The sequence below is a fragment of the Triticum dicoccoides genome, chromosome 7B, assembly GCF_002162155.2.
Source record: "Triticum dicoccoides isolate Atlit2015 ecotype Zavitan chromosome 7B, WEW_v2.0, whole genome shotgun sequence".
NCBI classification, from domain to species: domain Eukaryota; kingdom Viridiplantae; phylum Streptophyta; class Magnoliopsida; order Poales; family Poaceae; genus Triticum; species Triticum dicoccoides.
Window position 1 is genome coordinate 630,608,903 of NC_041393.1, and position 17,884 is coordinate 630,626,786.

The window sequence follows — 17,884 nt, forward strand, 5'->3', positions numbered from 1 at the left end:
GGGAATCATAAACGCCATCAGTCGTCGCGAAGTTACACGCTTCGCCGACCTAGCGACCATTGTACAAAAATACTGCGCGATGGAGAGTGCCTGGAAAACCGAAACTAGGTTTTGGGACAATCCGGCCCTGAATACAGCCCCAGTCCGAAATAAAAGGGTGCGTCATACTCAAGCGCCTGGGTTAAAAACCAAGAAGCAAAAACCCCCTAAAGGGTACGGAACCGTACTGGAGGGATGGCTCAACGGACCCTGCAAAATCCATAGTACGCAGGGCGCCACTCCAACACATAGCCTTCGAGCATGTTGGATACTACGGCAGGTGGCCAAAGTGGCAAAGGCTTTTTAGCCCCGGGCAACCAGCCCAGCAGTACCAGTATGGTATTAACAGTCTTCGAGACTTTCGCATCAAATAACATGCGAAAACGAACAATCCGCAGCCTCACCGAAGTCTACCAAGTAGCAACAACAAATCCATCGAGTGACACGGCTATCACCTTCAATGCCAGCGACGAACCTAAATTCCGAACAGCTAGAGCACCAGCCGCATTGGTCCTCAGTCCGATAGTGGACGGCTTTCGTCTTACCAAGGTACTCATGGATGGCGGCAGCGGATTAAACCTCATCTACGAAGAAACCCTTCAAAAAATGGAAATTGACTGGAGCCGCATTGAGCGAAGCAGCACAACCTTCAGGGGAATAATCCCTAGTCAAGAAGTACGCTGCACAGGAAAAATCACACTAGATGTAGTGTTCGGCTCGCCGGACAATTACAGGTCCGAAGAGGTCACGTTCCAAGTGGCCCCATTCGGCAGCAGATATCACGCCCTGTTAGGGTGAGAGGCATTCACAATCTTCCAAGCTATACCCCATTACGGGTACATGAAGCTCACAATGCCCGGACCCAATGGAATAATCACTCTCGCCAGTGATCCAGATACAGCACTCCGCGCTGAAAATAAGACAGCCACACTGGCCCTAGAGGCATTATCCGAAGCCCTAGCGGCAGAGGAACTAACTGCGCTGCGCTCCACAGTGGATAGGGACGATGTGATACTCGATAAGAGGTCCAAGTCCACCTCTTTTAAACCAGCAGACAAAATAGTCAAATTTCAGGTCCATCCAACGGACCCCACAAAGACGGCCTCCATTGGGGCACAATTAAATCCTGATGTAGAAGCCACACTACGAGAATTCCTTCGGGAAAATTGGGACATTTTTGCCTGGCACCCTTCAGACATGCCAGGAATCCCACGCAGGCTGGCAGAGCACAGCCTAAATCTCCTAAAAGGATTCAAGCCAGTCAAACAAGCTCTTCGGCGATTTTCCGAACCCAAAAGACAGGCAATGGGAGAGGAGCTAGCCAAACTCTTAGAAGCCGGATTCATCAGAGATATTAAACATCCGGACTGGCTAGCCAACCTAGTAATGGTACCAAAAAAGGACAAATCCTGGCGACTTTGCATGGATTTCAAAGACCTTAACAAGGCCTGTCCAAAGGACCCTTTCCCTCTCCCTCGCATCGACCAAATCATCGATGCTACTGCAGGGCACGATTCATTGTGCTTCCTCGATGCATACTCCGGATACCATCAAATCAAGATGGCGGAAAAAGACCAGGCCGCAACGGCATTCATTACTCCATATGGGCCATTCTGCTTCAACACAATGCCCTTCGGACTCAAAAACGCCGGCGCAACATATCAGCACATGATTCAGACATGTCTGGCTACCCAGATAGGCAAAACAGTAGAGGCATACGTAGATGATGTTGTCGTCAAGACCAAACACGTCGAAACTCTAGTAGACGACTTGAGGGTGACATTCGACAGCCTCTGAGCATATGACATTAAGATCAACCCGGAAAAATGCGTTTTCGGCGTACCAGCCGGAAAGCTCTTGGGCTTCATTGTATCCGGTAGAGGAATTGAAGCAAACCCAGCCAAGATCCGAGCCCTGTCACAATTGGATATCCCAAAAGACCTCAAGCAAATACAAAAAATAACTGGATGCGTGGCGGCTCTAAGCCGCTTCATCTCCCATTTGGGAGAAAAGGCACTGCCCCTCTATCGCCTCCTCCGGCGCACCGAACATTTCGAATGGACGGATGTTGCCATGGCTGGACTCGAAGAAATAGAGGCCGTATTGGCAACAAATCTGGTCCTGGCCGCGCCCAACCTGGGCGAACCAATGCTGTTATATATCGCAGCAACACATCAAGTTGTCAGCGCGGTACTCGTCGTCGAACGAGAAACAGAAGGGCACAAATTCCCTCTTCAAAAACCAGTGTACTACGTATCCACTGTCTTAACTCCATGCAAGTCCTGGTACCCACACTATCAAAAGATAGCGTATGCGGTGTTCATGGCATCCCGGAAGCTGCGACACTACTTTCAAGAGTGTTCCATAACGGTGGCCTCCGAAGTACCTCTTAACGATATTATAAACAATCGCGACGCAACGGGCAGGATTGCAAAATGGGCCATTGAGCTCTTACCATTGCCATAACCTACAAACCACGGCGAGCTATAAAGTCGCAAGTTCTGGCTGACTTCGTCGCCAAATGGACCGAAGCCGAACTCCCCAAAGAGTACGGCGCGTACTCCAATTGGATCATGCATTTCGACGTATCCAAAATGTTGGCTGGCTTGGGGGCTGGCGTCGTCTTGACGTCCCCAACCGGAGACACAGTCCAAGACGTACTTCAAATAATGTACATGGACTCCAACAACGCAGCTGGATACGAGGCCCTTCTACATGGCCTCCAGATGGCAATCTCCATGGGCATTCAACGCCTAGAGGTGCGCGGGGATTCAAACCTCGCAATATCCCAAGTAAATGGAGACTTTGATGCCAAAGATCCGAAAATGGCAGCCTACCACAACGACGTCCTAAAAATGTCAGCTCGGTTCGAAGGACTCGAATTCCACCATGTAGCCCGGGATAATAACCAGGCAGCAGACGTGTTGGCACGCATCGGCGCAAAAACGCGACGCCGTCCCTCCAAACATCTTCCTGGAACGGATCTTTAAGCCATCCGTATTATGGGAAGAGGAGTCCGGAAATAACAATTCGGAACCAACTGCATCACCTAACGCAGAACATTCTGACACAATCGGTGGCTCAGCCAATGAAATAACAGATTCAGCCCACGAAATACTGGCAATAATTGCCCCGTGGAGGGAACCATTCCTATCCTACCTAATCCGGCAGGAACTTCCCGAAGACCAAAATGAGGCCCGCTGCATAGTTCGGTGATCTAAAGCCTACAAGGTCCATGAGGGAGAACTTTATAAGAAAAGCACAACCAGAGTCCTCCAAAGGTGTATCTCCGAAGAGGAAGGGCGAAATCTCATGGCTGAAATTCACGCCGGACTCGGCGGGCACCACGCTGCAGCCCGGGCCCTTGTAGGCAAGGCCTTCCGTACAGGATTTTATTGGCCGACAGCCCGGGCAGATGCTCAGGACTTAGTCCAACGATGCGTCGGTTGCCAACTCTTTGCTAATCAGAGCCACATGCCACCCACCGCCCTCAAAACTATACCCATCACCTAGCCGTTCGTGGTCTGGGGGCTTGACATGGTTGGACCCCTTAAAGGGGGAACCCACAAGCACAAATACTTATTGGTCATGGTGGACAAATTCACCAAATGGATAGAGGCCAAGCCGGTTAAAACGGCAGAATCCGGACCTGTGATAGACTTCATATCCGGGGTAGTACACCGTTTTGGCGTCCCCCACAGCATCATCACTGACAACGGCACGAATTTCACGGCCGACGAGGTTAAACTCTGGTGCAAAAACATGGGCATCAAGCTCGACTACGCTTCAGTCTACCACCCTCAAACTAATGGTCAAGTGGAACGGGCAAATGGTCTCATCATGAGCGGTATTAAACCCAGATTAGTGCAGTCCCTCAAGGAATCTAACACGCATTGGGTAGAGGAGCTCGACTCTGTACTCTGGGGGCTGCGGACCACGCCAAACCGCACTACCGGATTCACACCATTTTTATGGTGTACGGCGCAGAGGCAGTTCTGCCCTGCAATATAATTCATGACTCACCTCGCGTGCGCATGTACGAAGAAAGAGAAGCCGAGTTGGATCAGCAGGACAGTTTGGACGCTTTAGAGGAGGAGCGGGACGTGGCAAAAGCTCGTTCCGCATTCTATCAGCAGCAGGCTCGAAGATATCAAAGCAAAGAAGTACGGGCCAAAGCTTACAATGTTGGCGAACTTGTTCTACGCCTGCCGGACAAGAAAAAGGACAAACTTAAGCCCAAGTGGGAAGGTCCCTTCATCATCGACCAAGTCCTGACCGGCGGACCATACCGTCTACGTAACGCATCTGACAACCGACTCGAGTCGAACCCATGGAACGCAGCCCGTCTCCGAAGATTCTAAGCCTAACGCCGGACTCAGAGTTCGTCTCACTCCTCCGTCCACCTTTTTACATTTTCACTGTCTCTTGTCACTCTCCTTCTTCCCACTTTTTTTTCAATACCTTTGATAGGCTGATTTGCGCATTGTTCGCACACAATTGATGTGCTCCTAGCAATCATTATACCTGGGGGCTTCTTGAACAGAAGCTTATTTATACGGGCTTCATGCCCAACACATGTGTCATACTTCCGCATGTACCTTTTATTCACCATTATATTCATCGATATGACTTAAGTTTTGGCCAAGCTGGGTTGCCTGGCTCCTGTGCTTACCCCTACGTTCCCGATTGTTCGGCTAGGAGGTAAAGGGAGCACCTCTACGATTGTTACTGCCGGGTCAGCCGGATGTGTACCTCAGACTGGGTGAAGCCGAAAGCTAGCGTTCTTAAGAGAATATTCGGTCGGTGACTTGAAAGATGATTTATTACTTATTCAACCTATCTGCCCCCAGATGCTTTTTCTGCTCTTTTCGCAGTGTGGGCATGCACTATAGGGCATGCCTCCCAGGGAAAGGAACCCCTAACGGAACTATTCTCCCTGGAAGATGTTTCTTACTAACCATGTAACATAACATAACTAGTTGGGCACTTGTCTGATAAAGCACTAATGACCCCTACGCCTGGTCTCCATGCATGCCCTGGTTTTTTCATAACTAAGAAGGTATTCGGACACACTCCGGACTCTAGGGTCCCGAGGTTGAAGCGAAAAGGTCGGCAAAGACAAACGATCTACAATCCGGCTAGAAGGCATTTTACATGTCATTTTAAAATTACATCGTCAAACTGACTGATTGTACTCCTCTTCAATCCCATCTAACAGGCTGTCTAATTTACAGTCCTGTTGGGAATATTTCGCGGCCGGCTCTACTTGGCCGTACATCAAGCTCACAGGGATCTCCTTCCCATCAGGCCCCACAGGTCCGACCTCGGCCATGTGGTTTGGGTCAGCCTTCGGGTACCGCGTCTTCACCATGGCCCAGGCCTCCCTGGCGCCTTGACGGCAGGCCGATATCTTCCACAGACGGAGACGTCGCCGTACTCCCTGAAGCTTCTCAGCAAGCCCTCCAAGGCCCTCAGGTAGGGAGACGGAAGGCCATAAGGCCTGAACGACGCCATTCATCGCCTGCCGAACACGTTCAAGCAGTTGCACCAGCTCGGGAAGTTGGTCACCCGTTGAACCGGGCATTTCCTCCATAGGGCGACCTATGAGCACACCTACAGACATATTTCTGTCAACCGACTTCCTCGCCGAACTCTTCTTTTCAAAAGAGTTTGCTCAAGCACTTACTATAGATGCCGCGACGAAGCCGCTGATTCTCCTTCAAGGAGCTAGACAGCTGGGCCCGAACACCTTTTAGCTCTTCTCCAAGCTGGGTGTGGGCATCTTGGAGTTTGTTCCTCTCCTGCTGCACCTTCATAAGCACCCTCTCGCCGGCCTTCAACTGGCGCAGTAGCTGTTGCTTGTCCGGATCAAGTCCGGCAACATCTGCAATATTATTGTCAGATTTACGCACATGCCGCACTTTGTTAACTACTTATCTTTTTCGAAGTATGTATTACCAGCAGGGGTCTCTGTGGCTCCCCCTGTGGCGGCCAGTGCGGCCTCAAGTTGGGCCTTGCACTCTTGAAGCTCCTGGGACAGGTGGGTATTCGTCTCCGTCAGATCCTGCATAATAAATGATCCTTAAATCAGTTATTTTAACTATTTTAAGTCTCGGGGGCTACTGGCATATATAACTATTAAAATTACTTACCCGTATGTCCTTCACATACTGCTCCGTGGCTCTGGTTAAACCATCTTGAGCGGCACGGAGGTGCGCGTCTCCTACATCAAAGGCATTCAACGCCTCCGGGGAGAAACACGCGTCACGAAGAACTGTCCGGCGACGCCTGTGATTCATGGCGCTCTCCACCTTAGACCGGGTGGCAGACAGCCTGTCGGCATCCTCCGTCGGAGGAGCATCCGGCTCATGCCTTGTGTTCGCCTCCCCTTCTGGACCACGCGTTGGAGCATGGCTGGCGGAGGCTTGATTGGCAACCTCTCCGGACACTGTCCGGCGAGCGCTCTTTCTCCTGGAAAAGTTATGAGCATTAATATACCTCCTAGGGATCCTTCCCTTAAAAACAGCGGTGTGCCGTACCGTTGCGGCGACGTTTCGATTCGCGTCGCGCTCCTCTTCTACCTGCTGGGCCGAAATGAACCTTGCTGGTCAGCCGCCGCGGGTTCGGCTTCCCGCCTTAGAGGCACCTCCTGCGATGCACCACCAGTATAGGATGGTCAGAATTGAGCATGGATCAAATGATAGTGTCAGGACCTCGGTCGTAGTCACCTGGGAGGCCGGAAACAAACCGGGGTAGTCAGCCGTAATGGCGACTAGAGCATTGTCCATGCTAAGCTGGTGGAACACCCCGTCAATCAGCTCCACCTTTATGTTCGGATCCTATTCGGAGGCCGGATCAAGGGATCGTTCCGGATCCTCGGGCTGTGGAGTTAGGCTTTGTATGCCCTCCACGTCCTGGCGCAGCTCCTGCGTCGAAATCATAAAGTAAAATACTTGACTTTGGAAGTATGGATCGGGTAGATAAACGTCCACTTACCCAGCTCCGCGGGTTATTCATGGAGAATCCATTCAATGGACTCGTGCGGAGGAAGTCCTCCTCACCCTTGTACAAGCCGGACAAGATCTTTACCAGATCGGCTGCCGAGCCCGGCCCTCTGCGGCCATGACGGGTGGCGTCATCTTCCCCGTTGAAATCCCACATAGGGTGGCCCCTATATTGGAGCGGCTGCACCCCTCGCATAATGCAAGTGGACATGATTCCAATCATGGTCAATCCAGAGTGGGCTAGTAACCTAATCCGGCCCATCAGATAATGGACGCTCCCATCATCCTCCCGTTGAGGGCTCCATGGGTGCCAACTCAGGCGTTTCTTCAAGGGAGCATTGCTGAAATCCGGGAGGCCGATCCGAACTGGATCCGGCAGAGGGGCGTCCTCCATGTAGAACCATTCCGAAGGCCAGTCTTCGGACGCCTTCTTCGGGGTGCCGGATAGATATCCGGTCCCGGCGATGCGCCATATTTCGGCTCCGCCCACTTGATATATCGACCCCTCATGAGAACGGGCTACGAGGCAAAACAGTCTCTTCCATAGTGCAAAATGGGGTTCGATGCCCAAGAACAGCTCGCAAAGGGCTACAAAGCCCGCGATGTGCAAAATGGAGGCAGGTGTGAGGTGGTGAAGCTGGAGTCCGTAGAACTCCAGGAGTCCCCGGAGAAACGGGTGTATGGGAAATCCGAGTCCCCGTATTAGATAAGGGACGAAGCATACCCGCTCTCCTTTGGAAGGGTTGGGGACGCTCTCCGCCTGCTTTCCACCCCTGAAGGTGGCCAGTCCGGCTCGAACCGGAACCATGAAGGTTGGGGGAAGATATCCCTCGGTTTGGAGCGCCACTAGCTCGCTGTGTGGAACTGAGCATCTCCCCCAATCTCCTGGCTTAGGGCTGGGAGCGCGAGAGGAGGAGCCGCGTCGACTATCCATGATAGAATGGATTTTTGTCAGAGGCACTTCGATGAGTACTTGCGGAAGGAGGATGGTGTGAGTTGGATCTAGATCCTCACATCTCTTATAGGCGGCTCATTCGCACGGCTAGGGGGTAAAATGTAAAAATACCCTAGCTTTTCGCATTCATACGACACGTGGAAGAAGGCCATTATTGGGCGTAGAAGCCAAGGAGCGCAACATTTATAAGGAAACCGAACACTATTCGGCAGGAACATGAAGTTTGAAGGAGAACCCTCCTTGCAAGGCCGAAGACAATATACGCGCCGGACTCGTCGTCGCTGAAGCCTGGTTCGGGGGCTACTGAGGGAGCCCTGGACTAGGGGTGTCCGGATAGCCGAATTATCATCATCGACCGGACTCCAAGACTATGAAGATACAAGATTGAAGACTTCGTCCCGTGTCCGGATGGGACTTTCCTTGGCGTGGAAGGCAAGCTTGGCGATACGGATGTGTAGATCTCCTACCATTGTAACCAATTCTGTGTAACCCTAGCCCTCTCCGGTGTCTATATAAACCAGATGGCTTTAGTCCGTAGGACGAACAACAATCATACCATAGGCTAGCTTCTAGGGTTTAGCCTCCTTGATCTCGTGGTAGATCCACTCTTGTAACACACATCCTCAATATTAATCAAGCAGGACGTAGTGTTTTACCTCCATCAAGAGGGCCCGAACCTGGGTAAAACATCGTGTCCCTTGTCTCCTGTTACCATCCGCCTAGACGCACAGTTCGGGACCCCCTACCCGAGATCCGCCGGTTTTGACACCGACAAAGACCATCTCAAACCCTGTGCCAGGAGGCAAGAATACCTGGTTTGCGAAGATTCAGGAGGCTTGCAGGAAGGATGTCGAGCGGGCATTTGGTGTGCTCCAATCTCGATTTGCTGTTGTCCGGTACCCCACTCAGACCTGGTCGAAAGATCAAATGTGGGAGATCATGACCTGCTGTGTCATCTTGCACAACATGGTCATTGAGAGCGAGCAGGAAGAGCCAGTGTTTGATACTGAACCATACCACAAGCAGGGTCCTCTTGCCCAAGTTGATCACTAGCTAACAGCAACCTGCACTGCCTACCTCAGTATGCGTCAGGAGATCCGAGACCTACAGGTGCATCATCAACTGCAGCAAGATCCGATAGAGCACCTATGGAGGCTCAAGGGCGACGCCGGGCGTGACGTGTGATGAAATATGAGTTTTTATTTGTTAAACTATATAATTTGTATTGAACTATTTGTTGTTGAACTATTTTGTTGAAGTATTTGATTTTTCTGTGATGAAATATGTGATAAAAAATATTTATGTTGATAATTGAACGCCGAGCCACGGTGAACCACGCCGAATATGGGTCTATTCTCGCCCATATGGGATTTTATTCGCCGAAATGGGGCTGAAAAGTGGGCCAACATCGGCGCCTGGGGACGAGCTGGGGGCGACGACTGGGCGCAAAACCGCCCCCAGCGCCGAAAGTATTGCCGGCTCACCCCCCCCCCCCGGGGGGGCGATTTTTATGTGTCCTGCGGGGGCCAACGGCTGGAGATGCTCTAAGCTATAGAGAGTGTCGATGACATGAGAGTATTAGAGGTACTCCAACGGGGCGACCCATTTTGTTCGCCGCCGTCCGTTTTGGTTGGTACAGACAAAATAGGAGGCTCAACGCGCCGACCGAAACACAAAACGCGTCCGCTTCGCATCCGTGCCGACGCATTTGCGGCCCAAACTTGTGCCCCAAATGCGTCGGTGCGGATGCGGAACAGACGGCACACGCACCATCTCGGTGTCCGCCGCGGACCCACCCGGCGGTCGTCCAACTGCCCGCCACCTCGCCAGTCAGCTTAATTTATGACCCCGGGCCCACGCGTTAACGATGGTGATCGTCCTTTTTTAAGCCGACCGAGCGGCGGGGTCGTCCTCATTCAGCCCCCGTCCCCATCTAGCCACACTCGCTCCCCCATCGCCGACAAACCCTAGCCAACCCTAGCCACCCCAGCCGTGCCAAATGGGGCTCTTCTCTAGCGTCGGCAGCAGTAGCCAGTCGAAGGGCAAGGCCCGCGCCATCCCTTTCCCCGCGGAGTTCCTCCCGCCTCTGCCAGCGCCAGCTCGCCAGCAGAGGCAGCGCGTGAACATGCTCGTGCACCAGGCGGAGTGGCACTAGCAGCATTGTGTGCCTCTGCCAGCGCCAGCTCGCCAGCAGTGTGGGAGCGCATGAACGTGCTCGTGCAACAGGCGGAGTGGCACTGGCAGCACCGCGTGCCTCTGCTGTACCCCGACGCCACCCTGCCGCACAACTAGCATCTGGATCCAGAGAGGATCCAAGTGCTGGCGGTGCCGCGGTCGGCTAGGGCGCACGCTGAGGAGGTGCGTCACCGGCGGGCACTACTGACGCCAGAGCAGCGCCGCGACTCCGCCTACGCAACTGACTCGCCCAACTGGGTGAGATTGCTTGCGTTCGAGCACGAGGAGGCGAGGCAACGCGGCGTGCGCGAGGTCGACCGCAGCTTGCTGCCGCCCCCGCTCATTGTCTACGAGGAAGACCAGGCGACGGAGGGCGCCTACCAGGCAGCCCTTGCGGCCGTCTACTGGGAGAGCGAGGAGGACGAGCGGCGTAGGGCGGAGGCGACGGAGAAAGAGAAGGCTCGGTACGAGGCGGCCATGGCGCAGGCCATGGCCCTCCCCGCGGCGGGCGACTGCACAGTGCCGCCGGTGGCCCCGCCGTCCCCTCCACGCCGCCTCGTCAAAGCCGAGCCGCAGCCGGAGCCACAACCGGAGCACATCGAGCGTTAATCCTCGACGGGAGTAGTGCGGGACTGGGTCAGCACGCCGCCGATCTGGCTGGGGGCGACGCCGGCATAGGAGGCGCCGTACCTCGAGCACTTGCGCCAGATACAGGTGGCCGAGGAGCGCCATGACGGCAAGTAACTCCAGATGCTCGAGCGCGATGCCGAGGCCGAGTAGCGCGAGGCCGAGGAGGAGGCGCGCCAGGCCGCGGCGGCCCAGGCGGCGGCACCCCCCGTGGCGGCACAGCCCGTGCCGGCACAGCCCGCGCCCGACATGACCGCTCTCTAGAACACGGCGTTCGCCTGGGCCGGCCCGGCGCCGACGCTCATAGATCTCACAGACCCCGAGGACGACGACGATGACGCCTAGGGCAGCGCGCCGGCGCGTCGTTTAGTTTGGTTTGATTTTTCTTAAATGCAAATGTGGACGCGTGGACTCCCGCAGGCCTTCGTGGACGGCTTTAATGTTTAATTAATGTTCCTTTTGTTTTAATATGCATGCAATTTTTTCTAGCGCCATCAAAATGGATCGCGCCAGCGTTGGGCGCACGTGACGACCCAAACACGGAAGCTACGCTCGTGTCCGCCTAGCCGACCCAAATGGACAAAAAGCGGACAAATCACTGTCCGTTTGGGTCGGCCCGTTGGAGTTGCTCAAAGGTGCACATTGGAGATGCTGGAGACTTCATCAGAGTGAAGTACTAATTCTGTTATCTGTCATCCGTGTTGTTTACTCATCTTTGAGCACACTATTCCTGTTATGTTAAGTGCCACAAATAGAAGATGATTCGTTCTCTTTTTCTCTAAAGTTTTAGTTCTGATAGCACGTCCACTGGAAGCAAGCAGAAAATGGAGAGTTCTTGATGCAACTGTTAAACATGTATGACGCATACACGTGACAGAGAAGATCTTCAGAGATAGTTTAGGAGGTAGTTTAGTTAGCATATCTATCTGTTGTAACCGAGTCTATCTCCTCCTTTCTTCCTCATCAACTTGTACCTTAGATTCTCTCTTATCTTCTCAACCAACTTATGTATGCGCCTCAGGGTTATTGCGCCCCTGCTATATAACACGTAGCACGTCGCCCGAGCTAGGGTAAGACATTTCCGCCTAACGCACATGGTAATCAGAGCCTTCCTACTTCCCATCTAGATTCTCTACGATTCCACCTGTGCCTAGCTATGTCTTCATCCTCCGGCGTCTTCCAGCCCAGCCTCAAGGGCCAAGTCACTGAGAAGCTCTCCCGCACGAACTACGTGCTATGGCGCACGCAGATCACGCCGCAGCTGCGTGGTGCCGGTGTCTACGGCTACGTCGACGGCACCTCGCCGGAACCGCCAAGCTCCTATCCACCAAGGACAAGGATGGTAAGGAGACACTCGCGCCTAACCCTCTCCACCCAATCTGTGCCCGAGAGGACTAGCAGGTTCTCGACTACCTGCTGGCCAACCTCTCCAAAGAGGTGCTCATCACGGTGACCACGGTCACCACCGCGCAGGCGCTCTGGACGACCTTGGCGGGCATGTACTTGTCGCAGTCACTGAGCCGCGTCAACAACCTCCACACCTCCCTCATGAATGCGTAGAAGGGCAACCATTATGTTGCCACCTAATTCGCCTCCATACGTGGTCTCGCCGATGAGCTGGCGGCGGCCGGCAAGCCGATCCAAGACGACGAACTCATATCTTACACCTTCTTGGGCTGGACCAGGACTATCAGCCCCTGGTCTTGGCCCTCGACGCCCGCGTCACTCCGGCCTCCATCGACGAGCTCTTTTCCATGCTAAGTAACTTTGACCAACGCATGGCGCGGTTCCACGGCTCCGGCGGCGGCGGCTTCAAGTCCTCTGCAAACGCTGCATCCCGGGGCCGTGGCGGCGACTCTAGCCGGCGTGGTTCTTCCCGTGGCAAGGGGAGGACAGGAGGAGGCAGGGCGCAACAATGGTGGCGGGCTCTCTGGCAATAAGGAGCATCGTGGTGGCGGCTCTGGTCGGGCTTGTCCAGATATTCCGCGTTGCCAGATCTGCGGCAATCCCGGCCACACGTCCAAGGACTGCTGGTACCGCTACGAGGAGGAGGACGACGACTCCCAAGATGAGGACAAGATCGCCGCGACTGCTGATGGCTCCTATGGGATCGATATCGGTTGGTATGTTGAATCGGGCGCCACCAACCATATCACCAGCAGTGAACTTGATAAAGTCACAATAAAGGAGAACTACCATGGCAAAGATCAGATCCACACTACAAGTGGAAAAGGTATGAGGATACGTCACATTGGTCATTCAATTTTTAGTACCCCACGACGTAAAATTCATCTTAAGAAAATTTTGCTTGGCCCTAGTGCCAACAAGAATCTTCTTTCCGTCCATAGAATTGTCATTGATAGTCATGTATTCCTTGAATTTCATCCTTACTTGTTTTTGATCAAGGATGAGGCAACGAAGAAAATCCTCTATCGAGGTAGATGTGTTCGAGGGCTCTATCCGTTGATTCCAAAGCGTAGAAGATTCAATAACCATGGTGTTGTCAAACTTTCATTAACACGATGGCATGATAGATTAGGACATGCTTCTTTTTCCTTAGTTAAGAAATTGCTTAGAAAGAATAAGCTACCGTTTGTTGGTGAGCGTCATCTTGATACAATTTGTGATTCATGTCAACGAGCTAAAAGTCATCAGTTACCTTATCTCCACTAGTGTCTCCAAAAAACCATTGCAATTAATCTTTTCTGATGTTTGGGGTCCTGCCCCTAGTTCGGTTGGTAGACACACATACTATGTGAGTTTCATCGATGATTATAGTAAACTCTCGTGGATTTATCTTCTTAAGAAAAGATCTGATGTTTTTCAAGTTTTTCAAAACTTTCAAGCTCTTGTTGAACGCAAGTTTGACTGCAAGATTATTGCTGTCCAATCCGACTGGGAGGGGAATACGAGAAGTTAAACACATTCTTCCAAACCCTTGGCATCTCGCACCATGTGTCATGCCCTCACGCTCACCAACAAAATGACTCTGCCGAACGCAAGCACCGCCACATTCTTGAAGTTGGGCTTGTTCTCCTCGTAGGCGCCTCTATGCCTCTACAATTTTGGGACGAGGATTTCCTCACCACAGTTCACATTATTAATATGCTTCCTGGCCGTGTTATAAACAATGAAACTCCGGTTGAAAGACTCCTTCACACCAAACCAGACTACAACTCTCTCCGTGTGTTTTGATGTGCGTGCTGGCCCAGCCTTCGTCCATATAATCCTCGCAAACTCATGTTCCGTTCTACGCAATGCGTGTTCATTGGCTATAGTGCTCAACACAAAGGTGTAAAATGCCTAGATGTCTCCACCGGTCGTGTCTATATCTCTAGGGATGTCGTTTTCAATGAAACACAATTTCCCTTCGTTAATCTTCATCCCAATGCCGGTGCACTTCTTCGCAAAGAAATCCTCCTTTTGCCATCTCATCTCATTGGCCTTGATCAAGGGGGAAAAGATATTGATGATCAGATGTTGACTAATCCCACTAATAGCATGCATGAAGCTTGTGCCGATGAAACAGGAACAAACAATGAAGAAAATGGCGTTGGAATCGGACCAAACGGTGAAAAATATTGGTCATCATTTTATGTGTCACGACACGGGAGACAGATTCCCCTCGGGATCAGTTCCACGGTAGGCAATCTGATCTTCCTCAGGATCCATGGCCGCAGGTGCAGGCTCAGGCGCAGAGACCGGATCCTCCTCAGGATTCCGCAACGCAGAGACAGGCGCGGGTGCACGCGCCACCCGGGCACCACGCGGCCGGTTCCCACCGGTTGCGTCACATCCCCCGCGCAGCACCAATCGCCATCTGCCAACTGGCGCTCAGGAACTAGCCCAGGTGACGCGTGGTTTCGCGGCCAGCCCGTGGTCTACAAGCGGCGGACCGCAATTGGGTCCATAGGTGCGGGGCCCAGCGTAGGTTCCTCCGCACCCGCTCGGCCGACCGGCGCAGGCACCTATGCTGACCCGCCATCATTGGAGCATGATGGGCTGGATCACAGGTTGGGATCTTCTGCAGCTCCAACAGGCGCTGACGGACGTGCGTAGGCCACCGAAGATTCTGTGCAGCCACGTGGATCTTCTGTGACTATGGATCCAACTGCATCTCCGCAACGTACACAACTACAAAAAGGTGTGACAAAACCTGTTAACTACAAACATGTTATCAAATATGGTATGGTGTGTTATACAGGTGAACCAGGTGAGCCAAGTACAGTTGGAGAAGCACTTGGTGATGAAAAATGGAAGAAAGCTATGAATGAGGAGTACATGGCACTCAAGAAAAATTAAACATGGCACTTAGTTCTTCCACAGCAAGGTAAAAACTTGATTGATTGCAAGTGGGTATTCGGGATTAAAAGAAAATCTGATGGAACTATTGATCGTTATAAAGCTAGGCTTGTTGCTAAAGGCTTTAAACAGAGGTATGGGATAGACTATGAGGACACATTTAGTCCAGTTGTTAAGGCTGCCACCATTCGCCTTGTCTTGTCCATTGTTGTTTCCAGGGGCTGGAGTCTCAGACAACTAGATGTACAAAACGCGTTCCTCCATGGTGTTCTGGAAGAGGAAGTGTACATGATGCAACCTCCTGGGTTTGAAAGTAAAAGCGCCCCCACTCATGTGTGCAAACTTTACAAAGCATTGTATGGGTTAAAGCAGGCTCCAAGAGCATGGTATTCTCGTCTCTGCCATAAAATGCAGGCATTTGGTTTTGTCCCTTCTAAGTGTGACACCTCATTGTTCATTTACAACAAGTCCAACACATGCATATTTGTTCTCATATATGTTGATGATATTATTATGAAAAGCTCATCTGATAAGGCAATCAAAGGACTGTTGAGAGACTTGGGTGCAGATTTTGCCTTAAAAGATCTCGGAGACTTGCACTTCTTTCTTGGAATGGAAGTGAAGAAACACAAAGATGGACTTCACCTCTCTCATGAAAAGTATGCTACTGATCTGGTAAAAAAGGCTGGCTTGCAAGGTTGTAAACCCTCACCTACTCCTTTATCCACTTCAGAAAAATTATCTCTCACAGAAGGGACACTCTTGAATCAAGAGGACAGCACAAGATACAGAAGTTTAGTGGGAGCATTGCAGTATCTCACTCTTACTAGACCTGACATTTCTTTTGCTATTAACAAAGTATGCTAGTTTCTTCATGCACCTATACTGTTCATCTAACTGCTACAAAACGTATAGTCAAATACATCAAGAATACTTTGAGCATTGGTCTAAATTTCAGCAAATCTCCCTCCACTCTTGTCAGTGCCTTCTCTGACTCTGATTGGGCAAGATGCTTGGATGACAGGAGATCAACTGGTGGATTTGCCATATTTTTTGGACCTAATTGGATATCATGGTGTGCACAAAAGCAGGCTACTATCTCTAGGTCAAGCACAGAGGCCGAATATAAAGCATTGACAAATGCTACAGCAGAAATATTATGGGTTCAGTCCATGTTAAAGGAGTTAGATGTGAAGAATACACAAGTTCCATGTCATTGGTGTGACAATCTCGGTGCCACTTATCCTTCTGTAAATCCAGTCTTTCACGCTAGAACAAAGCATATAGTGATTGATTTTCATTTTGTGAGAGAAAGAGTTGCCCAGAAGCAACTTGACATTCGGTTTGTGCATTACAGAGATCAAATTGTAGATGGCTTCACCAAGGCATTTCCCGTACGAAGCTTTGAAGACTTCAAACTTAATCTCAACTTGACCAAGTTGTGATTAAGGGAGGGTGTTCAACATGTATGACGCATACACATGACAGAGAAGATCTTCAGAGGTAGTTCAGGAGGTAGTTTAGCTAGCATATCTATCTGTTGTAACTGAGTCTATCTCCTCCTTTCTTCCTAATCAAGTTGTACCTTGGATTCTCTCTTATCTTCTCAACCAACTTATGTATGCGCATCAGGGTTATTGCGCCCCTGCTATATAACACGTAGCACGTCGCCCGAGCTAGGGTAAGACGTCGTATGGTCTCTACCTACCTCGACATCACCCTATCTCGTGTCGGCAAAGGGCCTGCGATAGTTTATGTCCCTATATATTTTGGCTCTCTTTATATCTTGGCGTTTGGTGTGTTGTTCTTTTGCAAGATGGATAATGATTTTCTTGCTTCCCAACAAATGCGGGTGATAATTTCTTTCTTCGTCAAAAAGCAGGTAAAATTGGTTCGAAAAATCTTAATTGCGGCCTTATCCAGGAAAAGTAAAGGAATATAAACATGAGGGTGCCAAGACTCCAGCTCGACCATGGAGTTTATTGGGGTTTTTATTTCAAAAAAATGTAAACAAATTTATAAAACACGAAACTTGACATGGTGCCCAGATATGATACCTAAAGGTTGTGGTAATAATTTGAGAAGATTTCACAGAAGTTCTGAAGTACTCTATTTAGAACACGGACCGTCTCTAAGGAAGAATCTAGATTTCGAGAGGAAGCAAGTCAGCTTTGAAGGTAAAGTGACGTTTCTTCATCCGTTGACCTTGAAATTTTGTGACACTCAGAGCAACTCCAAAGCAGTGACCCATTTTGTCCGTGCATGTTCGTTTGGGTCTGCGCAGAAGAAAAACACAACCCAACGCAGAGACCCGTTTTCATATTGTGTCTGCTCGTACCCATTTCTGTCGCAAATTTTGGACACATTTGGGTCGGAGGCGGACATAAAACGGACACTTTTTTGTGTCCCCTCATCCATTTGTTTCCGGGCCTGCCTGTCACCCACCCACCTCTCTCTCCTTACTTTATCCGTTGGCCCACCCCACTTCTCCTGCCACGATAGGAGCGCGAGGTACCAGTTCCAGGTGCGGTGGCGCTGCCCTCCGATGATCCCTCCGGCGCGGCGGCCCTCCCTCTGGTGCCGCTCAAGGCCAGACACGACAGCGCACCCTCCGGCGTCGCTCAAGGCCTGGCGTGGCGGCTGCACTGGTGCACTGTTGTCGTCCAGGCCATGCCCAGCTGCTCCCCGCCTCGCTCTTGCCACACCCAGCTGCGCCCTGTTGCGGCCTGCCTCGCCTCACCAGACCCGACCGTGCCCAGCTGCACCCCGCTGCGCCCGGCCC